At 36.2% G+C, this 20,121-nt stretch overlaps 1 protein-coding gene across 8 annotated transcripts in view; it reads left to right on the top strand.

Annotated features, from left to right (window-relative positions):
* Stard13 (StAR related lipid transfer domain containing 13) overlaps positions 1 to 20,121 on the top strand; it is a 484,966-nt gene that overhangs the window by 371,539 nt on the left and 93,306 nt on the right. Inside the window, exon 1 of one of the 8 annotated variants that reach the window (XM_015484202.2) lies at positions 18,298 to 19,520. The exons of the other annotated variants lie outside the window; for them this stretch is intronic. The gene's annotated coding sequence lies outside the window, so the exon portion shown is untranslated. Of the gene's footprint in view, positions 1 to 18,297; positions 19,521 to 20,121 lie in introns of those variants that run through there. 8 annotated transcript variants of the gene reach the window in all.

The raw sequence follows: 20,121 nt of genomic DNA, 5'->3' as shown, positions 1-20,121 counted from the left end.
AATTGAAAGAATAGGTTATTTATAAAAAAAAATAAAAGAACACAAATAAAATTTATCTCTAAGAATAAGTTGTTTAGAGCTTATATTAGTCTGCTCAGGCTGCCATAATATAAGACCATAGACTGGGTTACTTGAACAAAAGAACTTTATCTCACATTTCTGGATGCTGGAAGTCCCATATCAGGGTGCCAGCATGGTAGAATCTGGTGAGATCTCTCTCTTCCTGGTTTGCATATGGCCATCTTCTCACTGAGATCTCATATGGAGGAGGGAGAGCAAGTTCTCTTATGTCTCTTCACAAACTCCATCATGAGAGCTGCACCTGACTATAATTACTTACTAAAGACCCCATCCCCAATACAAGCACATTGGGGTTAGAGATTCAACATGTGGAGTTGAATCTGATCCATAATCAGAGCCTAAACAAGCATTTGGTACAAGCATTACTTTGCTAATATAGTTTTCTACATTTGTAATTGAACATTACTATTAGAAGGAACCACATGCAAACATGAAGAATTTTTTTTAATTAAGGAAAAGATTTAAAGAAGAATATAAGGCAGTATTTATATAAAATATATCAAGGATAATTGTTCCTGATGAAATGAGAACACAAGATGTTCTAAGTTCATCCAAAACTCAGTTATGTATCAGCATCAGCTCAATGGAAAAAAAATCTAAAAACAAATAACAAATATTATTCACCAAAGTTCTGGTGTTTTATTCCTAGAAAGTATCTGACATCCTTACAACATGATTTATTTACACTTTCTTTACAGATAGTTTTAAAATTTATTTTTCAGGCTCTCAGAGGATATTAAAAATTAGAAGGAAAAGGGTGGCTATAGATGGACTGATAGAAGATGAAAGTGGTGGCTGATTTGACAGCAATGAAGTGAGATAAAATAATTATAAAAAGTCAGTCAGGCTCAGGGCTGGGGTTGTGGCTCAGCGGTAGAGCGGCCGCCTAGCACGTGCAAGAGCCTGCGTTTGATCCTCAACACCACCTAAAAATAAACAAATCAAATAAATATATTGTGTTCAACTACAACTAAAAAATAAAATTTAAAAAAAAGTCAATCAGGCTCGAGGGCCCTATCAGCAGCCTGAGGTCAGGGATATTCTTATTTCCCATGTATCCCCAGTTTCTAACAGAGCACTTGATGTGATTTATTGAATTAATGCATATTTTATTTGGTACAAAAGATATCATGGTATAATAACTGCTATTCATAATATTCATCTTTAGTGATTAAGAGAATAGTAAATTATATGTATGTATTTTATTTTAAAAGAAAGGCTTATATCCATTTTCTAACATTTCCCTTCAAAAAGCTATTTATTTAGTTTTAAAGTTCAGATGATCTAATGTTAAATCCTTAGGTCCACATACTAAAAAATAAAGAAAAGAAAAAGAAAAAAATCTGTTATCACACAATATCTCATTCCTGAAATATTCCAATTTTTCTCTTATTTGTTCCTAAAAGGAATGGAATAGTATCTTAATCCATTTTCTTTTTCCATAATAGAATACCTGAGATGGGTTTTTTGTAGAGATGAGAGGTTTATTTAGCTCATGATTCTCAAAGTTGAGAATCCAAGAGAATGACATGACACTGATATCTTCCAGTGAGGGCCTTCTTTCTATGTCATATTGCATAATGGATCACATTGCAATACAGTGCAAGTGTGCCAGAGAGAACTCACTTTTATAAGAAAGTCAATTGCATGATGACCCCTTAATCCATTAATGGATAATCCATTCATAAGGGCAGAGCCCTCATGATCCACTCACCTCCCACAACACAGCACTGATGCACTGAGGACCAAGCTTCCAATCCATGAACACATTCAAACCATAGTTGACAACCATAGTAATTAGGTAAATTTCTAACTGTAAAATCAAAAGTCAAAAGTCAGGTAACTCACATATCTACACAGAATAGAGATGTGGTTATACTCAGAAAGACAGTTTTGAGAAAAATGCACAGAGATGATGGTGCTTTCCATCTCATATATAGTATACCACTATTAATGTCACTATTGTTTCTTGAAGAAACAGAGACCCAGTGAAAGCAGTTTAACCATAAAAGGAGCATAGTAGTCATTAGGGCTATTTCTAAAATATTCTAATGTGACATGAAGTAGGACTGAACTTCCTCTTTGATGTTAGGCATGGCCATATGACTGGATTTGATTGATGAAAAGTGAATAGGTCCCACTTTTAGGCAGAGGCTTTAACAGCCAATGTGTGACTGCCATATTCTCTTTCTGCTGCTGTGGGGATCATTGAGATGAAATTTTCAGCTATGTCTCTGAGGGACTAAAAAGAAATGTACTCACTGCTAATCCTTATTGTTCATACAGCGTGAAGAGTACACTCTAGTGAAAAGCTGCTGAGATTTGGGTGGGATGGACTTTTGTTACTGAAGCATAATCTAGCCTATCCTGACTACTCCAGAATGATTGTAAAGATAAGAACTGTTCCTCAAAACTAAAACCAGGAGAGAAGATACAGTTAGGGTTCATGGGAATTGAAATGAAGACCTAGAAGAAATAAACATTATCTCTACCCCATTACAAAATGGTGTTTCCCATCTTTGTTTCTCTCCACAAGTTGTGAGTTACTTTTTGTCACCTGGTCAAACAACTTCCTCTGCTTTCTTACCTACACATTATCAAATGTAATTGCTACCTTTTCTCGCTACCACAGATTCAAATTGCTTTTGGCCACCTAGTTCCATTTTCCCAAAGTAGGAATCTTTGGGGCCTTTGCTAGTGCCTCTTGGGTCAGGTGTCATCCCCTCCTGTAATCAGCTGTGGATATCACTCAGAAAACCTAAATCTGGAGAAAATAATGGTTAATATTTAGTTACTATTTAGTACTACCAGGTAATGTTCTAAGTGTTTACATGTAAGGACTCATTCTCTTTTACAATGACCATATGACATGGGTATTATTGTTGTTGTCCCCACTTTACAGGTGTATAAACTCAGAAAATGGCTCAGGGCACACTTCCAGGAGTGGTAGAAGGAGTGATTTGAACACAGTGTGGCTCCAGAACCCACTGTTTTAACTTCTCTATATAGAATGTTTTAAGAATATTTGGTTTTACGGCCAGAAATGTAAAGAATATGAGCTTCTGAAATGTATCCGAGTTGTCTTTAGTTTTGTTTTATGATAGCAATAGTAAAACGTTGGTCTTGAAGAAGCAGAGTTGGAACTCTGTATTGCAGTGCACTGTCTGAACTGCTGTCCTCAGATAACTCTTCACATATTCTTCCAGACTTTCAGCACTGCCAATAAATGCTGGGTAATCTAGGACAAGTTGGACGACTTCCACCAAAGGTTTTTTTAGGTTACTATCAGATCTTAACTAAATTAATCTGTGGTCTGTTCTCAGAAATGAAATTTTGTAGTAATCTCAAAGTTTAAAAAAGGGGGATTTTTATCCTCTCTTTCCCTATGAAAGCATTGAATATACCTACCAATCATTTAATTTATCAGTGCTTCACAGACCAGTGGTCAACATGAAATTAATCCAGTCTTAAGAAGGGTCAGTCTGGTAACAAATAAGAATTATAGCAGTTAGACCCAGGGCCATGTTTCTTCAACTTACTGAGGCATTCTCCCCATGACATTATTCATTACCAAAGAGGAACTTGGAACAATTTGCTGATTTGCTAAAAATTTTAACTGGCTGGGGGATTTTTAGGACCTTGCTATTTATATGTTATGTGAATAGCCCATATAGCTATCTTATTCCTTCTTTATCTGTAACATAGAGAACCATGCAGAAAAAGAAAAGTAGGAAACCAGTAGAAGTGAATAGTTAGTGTGTTGTAGGAGAAGTCAGCAGAATGCACTCTGGAAACATTCTGCATCTGTTAATACTATATATTGGCTGTGTGGATGTGCCACCAAATAGGATGCAGGGCCTGGAGCTTAGAAGGTCCCAGTGCTTCATTTAAGGTTCTGCTGTTACCATCTTGAAATCATTCATCATTTTGTTAATTGTAATAAAATACACAGAACATGAAATTTACCCCATTTTCAGGTGTATAGTTCTGTAGTGTTAAACATATTCACATTCTTGTCCAATTTCTTTTTATCTTATGAAACTGAAACTCTATACCTATAAACAACAACATTTCATTTCTATTTTCCAGCTCCTGGAAACCACCATTTAACTTTGTATGAATCTGACTACACTAGGTATCTCTTATAAGTGGAATTATATAGTGTTTGTCTTTTTGTGACTGTCATTTCACCTAGCATAGTGTTCTCAAGGTCCATCCATGTTGTAGCATATGTAAGAATTTCCTTGCTTTTTAAAGTTGAATAATATTCCACTATATGTATTGACCACTTTTGTTTTTCCATTGATCTGTGAATGCACACTTGGGTTGCTTCTACCTTTTGGCTCTTTTGAATAATGCTGCTATGAATATGGATATACAATGATCTCTTTGAGATTGAAATTTTTAATAGATGTTTAGCAAGGTGTGCTTCCATTTTGTATTGAGATACACAAATTATGTGGCCAGTCCTGCACAGAGGACTGGTTAAGAGTAAGCCAGAGCACCAAGGAGAGTTGGATTGGTCAAGCAGAGGGTCAGGAGGGCTCCACTCAGGATCAATGTGAACTAAACTCAAGAGGGAAGTGGGGGACACATACCAAATAAATTGATAAGTCTCTGCCCTAATACCAGTTTCTAGTTCCAGTTCATTGCAAAAGTTGATGATTTTATTAAAGGTACTGATGAGGTGCTAAAGGAATATGGTTTAAAAGCAGTTCCTCTTCCCATCAGCATCTCAGTCTGGAACCCTGGTAGCTGTTTATTTTCATACTCTTTCCACCCCTCCCTCCTCTAAAGTCACACACTTGACCTATGAGGTACTGCATGATGACCATCTCCCTTATTCCATGGAAAATTATTTGAAATTTGTTTTCTTAAATTCTCATATCCATCCCCACATCTTACACAGTACTCTGTATACAATAGGTATGATAAAGAGATGTTTGTCATATTTTAAAAACTGAGGAAGTAATATACTCTGTGTATTTCTAGTGCCCTTATATTTATAGTCATCCAGATTCTAGGTTTACCTTTAGGTTCTCTTTTTAAAGAAATGATCTTACAAATATACTCAGATTTTCAGTGTCATGCAACTCAGTATAACTAAGCATGGAACAATGTGAGCTAACATATATTTATCACAGTGGCCTTTTCTGTTTTTTTTAATATCAAAATCTGAAAGCCAAGATTCAAGAATATATACTCTGCTATCTGCTTTTCACAGACCACTGAATAAAAGATAAGTGGATATGTTGTGATAATGCCATCTTGAATTTATACAAACTCCTGCTGTGTTATGGTACTGGCAGCATTTCTTATAATGTTTTATTTAGCAGAGAGGTTAAACAGTTTGCTATAAGTCAGAGAAGTGAGGTGAATGGGCATCATCATGTAGGAACAGTATGGGCTTTAGAATGACATGCTTTGGAGTAGATTCAAATACAGAGTTAGCTACTGATGTATAGCCTGGAACTCCAAATAAATCTCTGAACTTACATTTTGTCCTCTGCAGACTGGGGATAAAATGAAATGTGTGTATATGTGTGTGTAAAATGTAGTCTGCCCCACACTTTGTCATTAAGTAGGCACTCAGTAAATGTTCACATCCCTTGTCTTCCTCTTTAGAAATGACCACTTCCTTCTTCACTTGTCCTGCTAGATGAAGGGCTTTTTGATGAAAGGAATCATTTCTTATTATCTTTGGCCCCAACACAGCTCCTGAACTTATAAAGTTTTAGTAAAGTTGAATTTTTGAAAAATCAAATTTGTGTTTAATTTATATTGACATTAATTTAAATTTAGGGGGTTTGGGGGTAATATTTATTTATTTATTTTTGCATTACAAAAATTTAGTATTTTTAATGAAAATGTTTCCTATCTCCAGCTCAGTAGCTTTCTTCCTAATAGGGGAAACACAGTCCTTCCTTGCTCTCTTAAAGGCACATGAGTGTGGTGGGTCACCAGCGTGCCTTCAACTACAAATTGTAGGCCAGTAATCATTTTGCACATGTCATCAAAAACAAGCTGGGCAGATGGGAAATGTCTTTTCAAAACTCTAGTTTTTGAGGTTATGATGCGTGGTGAATGGTCAAATATTGCCAAACACTCTTGATCCTAAAAAGCTACATGGTCTATCTCTGTTTTATTTTTCTACAAATATGTTTTAATTAATATCTCTTCATTTTATGTTTTCCCCATGTGGTATATTCTACTTGTTACTATTGTCTTTAATTTTTTATTCTAACTTTTTTTTAAGAGAGAGAGAGAGAGAGAGAGAGAGAATTTTAATATTTATTTTTTAGTTATCGGCGGACACAACATCTTTGTTTGTATGTGGTGCTGAGGATGAAACCTGGGCCGCACGCATGCCAGGCAAGCGCGCTACCACTTGAGCCACATCCCCAGCCCTATTCTAACGTTTTATATATGACAGCAGAATGCATTATAATTCATATTACACATATGGAGCACAATTTTTCATATCTCTGGTTGTATACAAAGTATATTTGTACCATTCATGTCTTCATACATGTATTTAGGGTAATGATGTTGATCTCATTCCACCATCTTTTCTACCCCCATACCCCCTCTCTGTCCCTCCCACCCCTTTGCCTATCTAGAGCTCCTCTAATTCTTCCATGCTCCCACTCCCAATGCTACTATGAATCAGCCTCCTTATATCAGAGAAAACATTCGGCATTTGGTTTTTTGGGATTGGCTAACTTCACTTAGCATTATATTCTCCAACTCCATCCATTTACCTGCAAATGGCATGATTTTATTCTCTTTTATTGCTGAGTAATACACATTGTGTATATATACCACATTTTCTTTATCCATTCATCTACTAAAGGGCATCTAGTAACAAAAGCAGCATGGTATTGGCACCAAAATAGACTGGTAGACCCAATGGTAAAGAATAGAGGACACAGAAACTGTTTAGCTATTGTGAATTGTGCTGCTATAAACATTGATGTCCCTGTAGTATGCTGTTTTTAAGTACTTTTGGTGTAAACCAAAGAGTGAGATAGCTGGGTCAAATGATAGTTCCATTCCCAGTTTTCCAAGGAATCTCCATACTGCTTTCCATATGGGCTGCACCAATTTGCATTCCCACCAGCAATGTATGAGTGTGCCTTTTTCCCCACATCCTCGCCAATGCTTATTGTTGTTTGCATTCTTAGTAGCTACTATTCTGACTGCAGAGAGATGAAATTTTAGTTTTAATTTGCATTAAACATTTTTCATATATTCATTGATTGATTGTATATCATCCTCTGAGAAGTGTCTGTTCAGTTCCTTGGCTCATTTATTGATTGGGTTATTTGTTTTTGTTTTTGTTTTTTGGTGTTTAGCTTTTTGAGTTCTTTATATACCCTAGAGATTAGTGCTCTATCTGATATGAGAGTGGCAAAATTTGCTCCCGAGATATAGGCTCTCTATTCACCTCACTGATTGTTTATTTTGCTGAGAAGAAGCTTTTTAGTTTGAATCCATCTCATTTATTGATTCTTGATTTGAATTCTTATGCTATAGGAGTCTTATTAAGGAAGTAGAGGCCTAATTTGGGCCTACTTTATCTTCTAGTAGACATGGAGTCTCTGGTTTAATTCCTAGGTCCTTGATCCACTTTGAGTTGAGTTTTGTGCATGGTGAGATAAAGGGGTTTAATTTCATTTTGTTGCATATAGATTTCCAGTTTTCACAGCACCATTTGTTGAGGAGGCTATCTTTTCTCCAATGTATGTTTTCGGCACCTTTTTCTAATATAGGATAACTGTAGTTATGTGGGTTAGTCTCTGTGTCCTCTATTCTCTACCATTGGTCTACCAGTCTATTTTGGTGCCAATACCATGCTGCTTTTGTTACTATTGCTCTGTAGAATAGTTTAAGGTCTGGTATAGTGATGCAACCTGCTTCACTATTCTTGTTAAGGATTGCTTTAGCTATTCTGGGTCTCTTATTTTTCCAGATGAATTTAATGACTGCTTTTTCTAGTTCTATGAGAAATGCCATTGGGATTTTGATTGGAATTACATTAAACCTGTATAGTGCTTTTGGTAGTATGATCATTTTGACAATATTAATTAATTCTGCCTATCCAAGAGCAAGGTAGCTCTTTCCATCTTTTAAGGTCTTCTTTGTTGTTGTTTTTTTTTTTGTTTGTTTGTTTTGTTTTTGTTTGTTTGTTTGTTTTAGGATTCTATAGTTTTCATTGTAGAGGTCTTTCATCTCTTTCATTAGGTTGATTCCCAAGTTGTTGTTTGTTTTTGTTTTTGTTTTGAGGCTATTGTAAATGGGGCAGTTTTCCTCATTTCCCTTTCAGAGGATTTGTCACTGATATACAGAAATGCCTTTGATTTATGGGTGTTGGTTTTATATCCTGGTACTTTGCTGAATTCATTTACTAGTTCTAGAAGTTTTATGGTGGAATTTTTTGGGTCTTCTAGGTATAGAATCATATCATTAGGAAATAGTGATTATTTGAGTTCTTCTTTTCCTATCCATATCCCTTTAATTTATTTTGTCTGTCTAATTGCTCTGGCCAGTGTTTCAAGAACTATGTTAAATAGAAGTGGTGAAAGAGGGCATCCCTGTCTTGTTCCAATTTTTAGAGGGAATGCTTTCAATTTTTTTCCATTTAGAATGCTGTTGGCCTGGGACTTAGCATAGATAGCTTCTACAATGTTGAAATATATTCCTATTATCCCTAGTTTTTCTAGTGTTTTGAACATGAATGGGTGCTGTATTTTGTTAAATGCTTTTTCTGTGTCTATTGAGAAGATGATTCTTATTTTTAAGTCTATTGATGTGATGAATTACATTTATTGATTTCCATATGTTGACCCAACCTTGCATCCCTAGGATGAATCCCACTTGATTGTGGTACACTATCTTTTGGATATGTTTTTGTATTCGGTTGGTCAGAATTTTATTGAGAATTTTTGCATTTATGTTCATTAGAGATATTGGTCTGAAGTTTTTTTTTCTTTGATGTGTCTTTGTCTGGCTTAGGAATCAGGATGATATTGGCCTCATAGAATGAGTTTGGAAGTGCTCCCTCTTTTTCTATTTCCTGAAATAAATTGAAGAGTATTGGTATTAGTTCTTCTTTAAAGGTCTTGTAGAACTCGGCTGTGTATACATCCAGTCCTGGACTTTTCTTGGTTGGTAGGCTTCTGATGGTGTCTTCTATTTCATTGCTTGAAATTGATATGTTGAAATTGTATATATCATCCTGATTCAATTTGGGCAAATCATATGTCTCTAGAAATTTGTTCATGCCTTTGAAATTTTCTATTTTATTGGAGTACACGTTTTCAAAATAATTTGTAATTATATTCTGTATTTCTGTAGTGTCTGTTGTCATATTACCTTTTTCATCCTGTATGTTAGTAATTTGAGTTTTCTCTCTCCTTTTCTTCATTAACATGGTTTGACAATTTTATTTATTTTTTCAGAGAACCAACTTTTTGTTTTGTCAAGTTTTTCAATTGTTTCTTTTGTTTTGATTTCAGCTCTGATTTTAATTATTTCCTGTATTCTACTGCTTTTGGTGTTGATTTGTTCTTACTTTTCTAGGGCTTTGAGATGTAACATTAGGTCATTTATTTGTTGACTTTTTCTTCATTCAAGGAATGAACTCCATGCAATGAACTTTCCTCTTATTACTGCCTTCAGAGTGTCCCAGAGATTTCAGTATGTTGTATCAGTGTTCTCATTTACTTCCAAGAATTTTTTAATCTCCTCCTTGATGTCTTTTGCAACCCATTGTTCATTCAGTAACATATTATTTAGTCTCCAGGTGTTGGAGTAGCTTTTATTTTTTTTAATCATTGTTTTCTAGTTTCATTCCATTATGATCTGATAGAATGCAAGGTAGTATCTCTACTTTTTGTATTTTCTAAGAGTTTCTTTGTGGCATAATATATGGTCTATTTTAGAGAAGGATCCATGTGCTTCTGAGAAGAAAGTGTGTTCGCTCATTAAAGGATGAAATATTCTATATATATCTGTTAAGTCTAAGTTATTGATTATATTATTGAGTTGTATGGTTTCTTTGTTCAGCTTTTGTTTGGAAGATCTATCCAGTGGTGAAAGAGGTATGTGAAAGTCACCCAGAATTACTGTGTTGTGATCTATTTGACTCTTGAACTTGAGAAGAGTTTATTTGATGAACATAGATGCTCCATTGTTTGGAGCATATATGTTTATAATTGTTACATTTTGTTGGTGTATGGTTCCCTTGAGCAGTATGTACTGCCCTTCTTTATCCCTTTTGATTAACTTTAGCTTAAAGTCTACTTTATTTGATACAAGGATGAAAACCCCTGCTTGCTTCCGCAGTCCATGTGAGTGGTATGATTTTTCCTAACCTTTCACCTTCAGTCTGTGGATGTCTTTTCCTATGAGCATCTCTGGTTTTTGAATGGCCCACACTCACATGCTTTATGGAAATAATATTTCACCTTTCTTTTAATACATTTAGAGAGTGATATTTGTCTGTTTTCATAGTTTTTCACTCCATTAATTCTTAAATCATATCTGACCCATGTGGCAGCCACATCTCCAGATGAGGAAATGGACCTCAAATATGATGAGCATCATCATGTCCAAGTTTCATGGATCCAAACTCTGACTGTGTCATGATCAAAAGAACAAAGTATCATAAGGTTTGTTTTTAAAAAGTAAATAAATAATATATTACAAAGTGAAAGAATGATTATGGGGCACCAAGAGGACGCTATTTGGAGAGTTGGCTGGTAGTTGAAATAGGAGATAAATCTTCACTGTTTTCATTTTGTTATGTAAAAGTAAAGTAAATATTAGTTGTATTTGTCAGCATTTGATTATGTAACAAAATACCTGAGATAATCAGTTTATAAAAAGAAAAGATTTATTTTGTTTCACAGTTTTGCAGGTTTCAGTTCATGGTTGTGTCGTTGCTTTGGGGCCTGTGGCAAGGTGGCATATCATGGTAGGAGCACATGGTAGAGCAAGCTTCTCATTGCCTGGCAGCTAGAAAGCAAAGAAAGAGAGGCAGGAAGTGGTCAGGGTTCCAGTATCCCCTCTAGGAACAAGCCCCAAGTGATATAATTTCTTCCTACTAGGCCCCACCTCTTAAAGTTTCCACCACCTCCAAATATCACCACCCTAGGGACCAAGCTTTTTAACACAGGGGGCTTTGAGGGAAAAGCCATAACATTAACCATATGGGGCTAAGATGGCCTGGGGAAGAACAAAGGATATGCTTTAAACATGGGAACCTCAGCATAATTTCAACAAAGTAGAAAGTGGTCTGCTGATGTCTTTTTAGAGAGGAATCCTAAGTGAAAGCAAGGTTCCACAATTCAGAGACTAGTAGGCCCACCTCTGGGTGTTCTTTTTTTATTTATTTTTTTTCTCCACAACATATTCATTTTATTCCTGGATTCTCTGAAGCACTCACCTCTGAGCTGGTAGAGCATTTTGTTGTTCTTATAAATATATTCTTTTGCAAGAAACAACAGTTTGGGTGTCTTAGGGGGAAAACTATAGCCAGAACCTAATGCTTCCAAGGGATTTAAACATGATTCTGTTTCCCTGGAAACCAGGCCCTGTCCTGCTGGTTGCACACATTTCTTGTAGGAGATCAGTGCCCTCGAATCTCTTGACAGTGAAGACCACCTTGAAACTCAAAACATCTGTGGTGTTTTGAAGCACATCCTTGTTGTTTAAAAAGCTTACAGACTGCACAGCATTGCATATGTTCCAAATGTTTGGCCTTAGCTATTATCACAGGAGTGTGTGTGTGTGTGTGTGTGTGTGTGTGTGTGTGTGGTAAAAATCTGGTATTGATAAAAGCTAAGGTTTTTAATAAATTCTGAAGTCACTGAAGGGTTGTTGGAGCTGGCAGATGCCACTATCACTCAGCGCTGATGTTCCCGCGTTTGGATTACTGAGGCATTACAGGAGAGTAGCTAATCTTTTGTGGCCAGTGCTGCTTGCCTGTGTTGATAAGTATGATTAACAACTTAAAGTCAAATACATTAGCAAATGCCTTATAGCTGCCAGGAATGTGCACGGCCACCCACGCTTCACAGTAAAATAAGAAACACAACAAGTTCCAGGAGCCTAAGATTCCTAGACCTTTTGGATTTGTATGCCTCCAAGTTTAGTTTTTAAGTTGGTTTCAATCAAGTCATGAAGAGCTATTGTTAGAAGCAGTCAGATATAAACCAAAAAAATGAGGAATGTGTTTACTTTGGGGGCTTGTTTTATATATATATAAAAAAAAGATGTTTGTTAAATTTGCAGAATCTTCTTTGGGTCTGTGTTAATCCCCAAATTTCAAAGTGAACTTTAAAAGAGATACTAGATATTCTAGAAATTTCACTGCACAATTCAGTTTTTGAGGCTAACCCTCCAAACTCTAGGCTCCTTACACATTGAGTGAGGCAATGATAGGTGAGGTAATATTCAAAACAACTTAGTGAAGAAATCCAGCTTAGGCAGTGATCAACCCTGCTTGCCACATAAACCAGGGCTTTGTTCTTTCCAAACTGCAGCTTCATTGTTGATGCTCTTTAGCATGTTAATTAAAGCAGGTCCCTATGCTTACTGTCCTACCAGGAATTCTGGATTTCTCTGCTCATGATAAAAGATATCACAAACTGAAAATTGTAGATAAGATTTGATACTTACAAGTGAAGGGTTAGTGGACAGTAGGGGAGAAAGGACAAGATGAGCATGGAATTAGATACTCCCGAAGAACAGTAGTGCCAGTTACAAGAAGTAAATCTGTTCTTGTAGTATTGCCATGAACACAATGCATGAAATTGGCTCTCCCCAGCAGGTAGTTTATGCTTTCTGCCTCACTGTAGACTTTCCTGGTCTGTGGCTGCTGAATGCCAGAACTTCAAGTACTTTCCCTACCAGGAGGAGGCCAGAGTGTGCTCCATTCCTTGGCAACAGAAGCAAAGAGCCAGCTCTCTGGAGCATCAAACTATAGGAAAGATGCTAATGTGAAGCAGACTCTTTGGTGTTGTTTTGTTTTGTTTTTGTTATATTTTTTTCTATCACTTGTATCCTTCAGAGTCTCTATTGTGAATAGTTTTTGTACCACCTGAGTGTGTTTTCTCTGCTTTCAGCACAGCTTTCCAAACCACGGTTGACTTTTTGCTGACACAACAAAATTGTTTTCCCATTCCTCTCTTTCTCCTCTTATTTTGGTTTTAAAATAAGCTAAAGGCCTAATAATGTTTAGAAATTCAAAAATATTGCAATAAAAATCCTGTGTGTATGGTGGAACATCCACAGAGATAAAAGAGTGCTGACACTTTCAAACAGTGCCTGCTGTGGAATTAAATTCTTATCATTTGAATTCCATGTACAGCTGTCATTACTCCTACAGTCCATTTCAGAGCCCTCATGCCATGCTGCAGATATGCTGTCTGACTCTCTGTATGGAATCTTTTTAGATAAAATAAGTTCAAGAAATCATGGTCATTATTCCAAGCAGCCAAATGCATTAACCTTGATTTGCTTCAAAATAAGAACGTAGGTTCCCTTGATCTAGAAACATAATGATTTCACAAAACTTTCCATTTTAAATAAAGCTTAGAGCAAAGTGGAATTTTATAAGAAAGTGGAATTTAATAAGAAAAGGTAACATTTTTTTCCCAAAAAAGAAAGGGCATTTAATAATAGTAGAAATTATAGATAGATTATTATGCCTGTTTAGGAATGGAAAATGCTGGGAAAGAGACTATAGAGTTTATGTTTAGACTGCATTGTCAACATGGATTTGCTTGGCTCTCAGCATTACCTGAAATGCTTGCTACTGGAATTGTGTTGGACGCACACATAGAAGTCTGAGAACTCGAGAACCACAAGTTGCAACTTGAAAATGACCATAGAGAGTGTGGAAAGTCCCTCAGCTCTCTTTATCCACATTTGCACCTGCCTGTCCTGCCTGCAGGACCCCTATGAATGAACATGTCACCACTTGCCTGTGCTCTGGGTACATCTGTACCCAAGCAATTCAGCAGTCAAATCCAAACTTTGTTCTTTCCATTGCTATTAATAAGAATAACTCAACAGTAGAATGCAGTATTTATTTTCTGATTAAAGTGGGGTAGAAAACAAGGCAAGCATACTCTGAATACCTATGTGCATGGTAGGAGGATAGTCTGTCTCCTTCAGGAAGTAAAGAAATTTAATTCCATTTAGTTAAGTTTTTCATCTAATAGTTTGTGTATTCACTCATTCATCCATCTATTCTCCCATACTGCCCATGATGTAAAATTACTAGAGAGAAACAGAAGTGGAATATCTGTCAGCTTTAGGGGAAAAGTGATTTTTCCTCTCTCTGAAGAAAAGGGCAAACATGCTCTGGTGCCATTCAGGAATGATGCTGCTCTCTGGGCCTTGCTTCCCCAGTGCCACACTTTTAAATACAGCAATCATTTGGATTCCAGTGATCTAAGCTAATAGCTTCCTTAACTGCTTATTTGAAGATCTCCAAGACAAGTTAAATTAACAAAATAAGACTGAGAATAATACATGTACTATGATTCTATTTTGTTGGAAAAGAACTATCTTATGAATATGCAGCATGGTTGAATATGTACACATATGTACAGATGCATGTATATATTTCACAACATAAAATATGTGTATATACATGGGGCATACACTTACATATTCACATTACATATTGTTACACAGATGTGTGTGTAACACATTCAGGACCACACTTTTAATAGTGTCTCCTATAGGGAGAAAGGTGGAATTAAGAGTTGGGAATAAAATGAGGTTTCACTTTTTTAATCCACATTCTGCATTGTTTGAATTTTTTACATTTTAATTTAATTCAGTTTTTATTTTAATATTGAATGTTTTATTTTAAAACACTTTTAAGAAAAATATTTTAAAGGTTATTTTCATAAAGTCTTAAAATGTGCTGGGTATTCTTGGTGAAGATAAGAAAATAATTTTGGGCTGGGGATGTGGCTCAAGCTCGCCTGGCATGCGTGTGGCCTGGGTTCGGTCCTCAGCACCACATACAAACAAAGATGTTGTGTCTGCCGAAAACTAAAATATAAATATTAAAAAAAATTCTCTCTCTCTCTCTCTAAAAAAAAATAAAAGAAAATAATTTATTAAAAATGAATGAATCCCTCTTACAGAGTGAAAACTACTTTCATATTTATAATATATTCATAGCATAACAAAAATAATGTGTAATACATCTCTGGTGTTTTGTTTTCTTATAATTTCTTTTTGCCAAGAAATGTGTGGATCTCTTAGTATCTAAGATCTAATTATTGCCAAAAGAAGCGTCTTTATTTTGAGCTCTCTAGTCAAGTAAACTTAGGAATTTTGGCTAATTTTCTTAAATATCCTATGGGTTTCATGTCCCATGCTGTCTTTAATAATGGACTATAGTGATAAAATTGGCATACCTAACTCTTAGGTTCTTTTTAGCAGATAATGACATTTTAAGGCAAAAGAGGATCAACAATTCTCCCTAAAAGTTCATGATGAAGTCATATTGATACCAAATGTAGTCAGATATAGAGATATTTGTTAAGCAACAGGGTCTGGGGATGTAAATCAGTGGTAGGCACTCACTTAACATAGGTAAGGCCCTGGACTCCATCCCCAGCACCAATTAATTAATTAATTAATTAACAAACAAACAAGCAGCCACATACCCTCATTCAGAAATCAGTATGCAGGCTTGAACAAGTCCTGACTCTTAGCTTTCCTTTTAAATGCTTCAACCACAGCCTTAACATAAAAGATTTTTCTGAGACTTGAGGTAAACACTGGTATTGCAAAGGCAGATTCTGCCACCCTGATAGCCAGCACTAGGCAAAAAGAGACCTCCAAAGTTCATGAGTTGACCAAAATTATTAAGGTATTTAAACTAGGGAATTATTACCCAACAGGTGAAGGCTTTATTGGGTTTTTACACAGAAAGACTTTTAGCCAATCTGTATTTCTTGAATACCTTAATTCCACCAAGCACACTAGTCAATGGTCAGGACTTCCACCAGTCAGCACCCATTTCTGATGCTCAAATTGCTCACTGGAGGTGGAGGAGAGAGATGGTGACAGCAATGCTTATAGCAGCCAATTCTGAAGTATAGGCTTTCTCTTTAGAATGCCTGTAAGACTGTGTCCACAACTTGGAATGCTTGATTAGATGCTATCAGCACCTGGGTTATAGCTTACCCTAAGTAACCCACACATAATATGGCACTATGGATGCCTAAGTATTTTAAAGTAGCTTACAGACAAGTATTGCAATTAGCTATTCTTGCAGAGATTGTTTCTTGAATTACAGCTAATCAAATTCAACCCTTTAAGTGTAATCATAGTCACTTATATTTTTAAAATTCTAACAATGGAATGATGGATAATATGTATTGAATGTGTAAGACAAGCTCTGCTGAAAGCGTTTTGCATGTATTAACCCATTTAATTGCCTACCCAGGCTGCCATTATTATCCATTTAACATTGAGATATTGCAACTAACTTGTTCAGGTTCACCAGCCTTGCTTCCTGTCTCCTTCTGTGCATCAAAGCTCGTTCACTACTCTGAAAGTGTCATTCTTTCTCAAGTGCACTGCCTTGCAAGACAGTCTATGACTATGAAAGCGCTTTCTGGATTCTCCCACCCCCACTCCAAACCCTAGATGCAGTCCTTCCTTTGTGAACCTGCACTACACTTTTTCCAACCCTCACTTTCTTATATTCTGTTTTTGGTCATACAGGTTGAAAATTCCTAATCCAAAAATCAAAAATCTGAAACTTTTTGAGTTCCAGTATGACACTACAAGTGGAAAATTCCACACCATGAAACTTTGTTTCATCTACTGAACTATTAAAAATATTATGTAAAATTACCTGCAAATATAATTACCTTTATATATAAAGTGTATGTGAAACATAAATGAACTTCATGTTTAAACTTGACTCCCATCTCCAAGATATCTTATTATTAACATATGCAAATACTCCAAAATCTGAAAGACTCCAAAATTTGCAACTATTCTGGTCCCAAGCATTTTAGATGAGGGACACTCAACTTGTAATTTTGTTTGCCCTTGTCAACCAGCTGTTCCAAAGAAAGCTGTCAATATGCATCTTTCTAAGGTAACTAATATATAACTAATATATAGAAAGTCTTGTATACTATAGGAATAAAAAAGTATTTATTATATTAGATTTTTACAGTTGGTAGGTTCCCTTTCCCAAAATTAGAGTAATCCTTCAGTATGGGAATAAGAGATAGCATATCTGGAGCCATTATGAAAGTAGATTACCTTTCCAATACCTTTAGTCATGAACCCGTCATTGGTAGTGAAATACCATACAGGGAGGAGCAGGTGACTCCCATATCACTTATTTTTCCTTAGCCTGAATTCCACAGATGCCCAGCTACCAGTGATACAGGCCAAATAGAAATGGGCCCTGTTGGACTTAGAGGCTCACTTCTTTCCCCCTGAAGCAAACAAGGTCTCACAAACACCATATAGGAAAATTTACTCTAACAATCCCTGTGCTTTCATTAAAGGGATGTTTACAAACATTCTGGTTCTCCACTTAAGCATATTGTAGGCAGGATGACTTTCTTAGAGGAGGATGTAGGAAAGGGGAGGGGTTTGGACAGTGAGTGCAGAAAGCTAGATCAGACAAGGGGTCTTGGAACACTAGGTCTCTTCTTACTTTCCAGTGTCCAGAAAGCCTTTCTTCTTCCAAATCCCACCTTCACATTTGAGGAATCTGCAAGGACACACAGAAGTCTCAACCTTGACGTGTCTGGTCTTCCAGTTTCAAGCTCAGATTTCTCACAGTAACCCAACCCCCCCTCTCTTAGCATGAGTAGCTTTTATGCAGTTCATTGTCTAGTTCACTCATTTACTTAGTTGACCAATGTTGATTATGTGTGTTTCTGCCCTTAAAGGGCTTATAGCAGATGACAGTTCCAGTATTCTGTTAGGTGAGATTGAGGAAGCATAATTAAGGTAGCAAACATTCACTACTCAACTCCCCTCTGACTTCTGCTTACTATATATTCTTTCTTACTATAGAGTCCAAATATTTAAGATTTGAGTTACTTTATTCTCAGCATGCACTTTAGACTCTGTACATTATTCCCACAGTCCTTTTATCTTTAGCTTTCCTTATCACAGGCTGCTGTATTTACTTTGGTATACCATCCTTTGCCAGATTAAATATTTATATTGATTTAATATTCCCTCTGTTGTTGAAAAGAACAATATGAATATTGAATTATAACAACAAAGTACTTTGTGGTCTTCATTTAATCTTGCAATCACCTGTGAGGTCCCCAGAGTTTATTCTGTTCCTTTCATGTTCAAGGACACCACCGAGAAATAAAACTGATACCTTTTGACTCTGGATCCTAATATTCAAATCATTAGCCTTGGTAACACTCACATAAGATTGTTTGCATTAGTTGTGTGCCCCAACTAGCTGAAAAGATTTGACTATTCTTGACTGTACAGAATCTAAAGTTTAGAATGCATAGTTCATCCTCATTCGTAGAGCAGACTGTTACATGGCCACCTTCCTTGATTTAGAACAATCTAGCAGTCTTCTTTCATCTAGAACCTGAAATACATCTCTTACATTCTCTTGATTCATTAAGATCACTGATAGTATGAATCCTGGTAAATTCTGTTGCTTAGTTTATAACTTCATCTGAATATGAATGATGTTTTATGTTAGGACAGAAGATCATATGCATACCCATTTGGTAATGTTCTATTTGGGCATTTTCTCCTTTCCCATTTTCTCTTTGACGTTGCTTTACACAGTATGAACAAGTTACAGATTATTCAGTCATGGTGGTGTGTGTGTGTGTGTGTGTGTGTGTGTGTTTCCATCATGGTCATCTTTTGAATTTTATTAATTATGAAAAAGTCTAAACCAAGTGTACAATTTCCTCCTTTCCTGTGAAGTTTCAGGCTCACTTAAATGGGATTTGTTAGATAAGATGCATGCTTGACACTGGGCAGGAGAATCTAGGAGAAGGAGTGCTCCTCTTGGTTTGTGATAGACTGGCAGCATTTTTCCTCTGGTATGTGCCAGAGCTGCAGAGCCAGTTTTAAAAGAGAGGGTTTATAGGAAATCCAGCTGTGAGTTTTCATTTTTTCTCTTGGAGCTAGAGGCGGGGCCAAAACCAACCTCAAACCAGGCTCACCATTGATCAGGCTAGAATGATGTGGACCAGTCTCACGGACAACAGCTAAGCACAAAGGAAATATTAGCTGGCAGAGATAACGAAGAGGAAATGCTCAGTGACAGATGCACCATCTGTCGGTTACTGAGGAGCAGTTTTCAAGAAAGCAGAAAATGAAATGAAGACGAGAGTGGTTTTGTTTCAAAGGTACAGGACAGCCTAAGGACATTTTTAAACAAAGTAAGTTTGTGTTCCACAGAAAAAGAGGTCGTGGTGGTGGGAAAGACAGCAGTTGCTTCCTATTTGGACTGTCGTTTCGTTATTGATATATAAAGTTTTCTTTGTGGTGGATTTGATATTTAGGTGAATATTCTTTAACAAGAACTTGATTTAAAATTAAAAAGCAGTGCCTGTCATTATTCACTTTGAAGATATTTGAAAGTTACAGTAAGATTTACTTTACTTTTATTTAATCTCAAAAAGAACAGTTCTATCTTAGATTACAGACATAAATACTTTCTTCCTTTCTTCCTTACTCCCCCTCACCTTCCCTTTCTGCCTTCTTTCCTCCCTCTTTAAATCTTTTCCTTCTTTTCTTTCTCTTTTTTTTTCTTCTGAACTATGGGCAAAATTATTTGTATTTTTCCTCAAAGACGATTTAGTGAGAAAGTGACCACCTTTCAAATATAAGAGGCTGGCAGGGTGTAACTGCCTATAAGGTTGCTTAATTCCATGGGATAGGTTACTTCAGTAGCCTTGAATATGACCTAGACTTCCCGTGGGCCTTCCAAATAATGCTGTTGATGTTGACATCGTTTTTTAAAGGAAGCTGCTTCTGAAT

The sequence above is a fragment of the Marmota marmota genome, unplaced genomic scaffold (genome assembly GCF_001458135.2).
Source record: "Marmota marmota marmota unplaced genomic scaffold, marMar, whole genome shotgun sequence".
Lineage (NCBI taxonomy): Eukaryota > Metazoa > Chordata > Mammalia > Rodentia > Sciuridae > Marmota > Marmota marmota.
The sequence above is the reverse complement of the archived record's forward strand: the minus strand, read 5'-3'. Positions and strand labels throughout refer to the sequence as shown.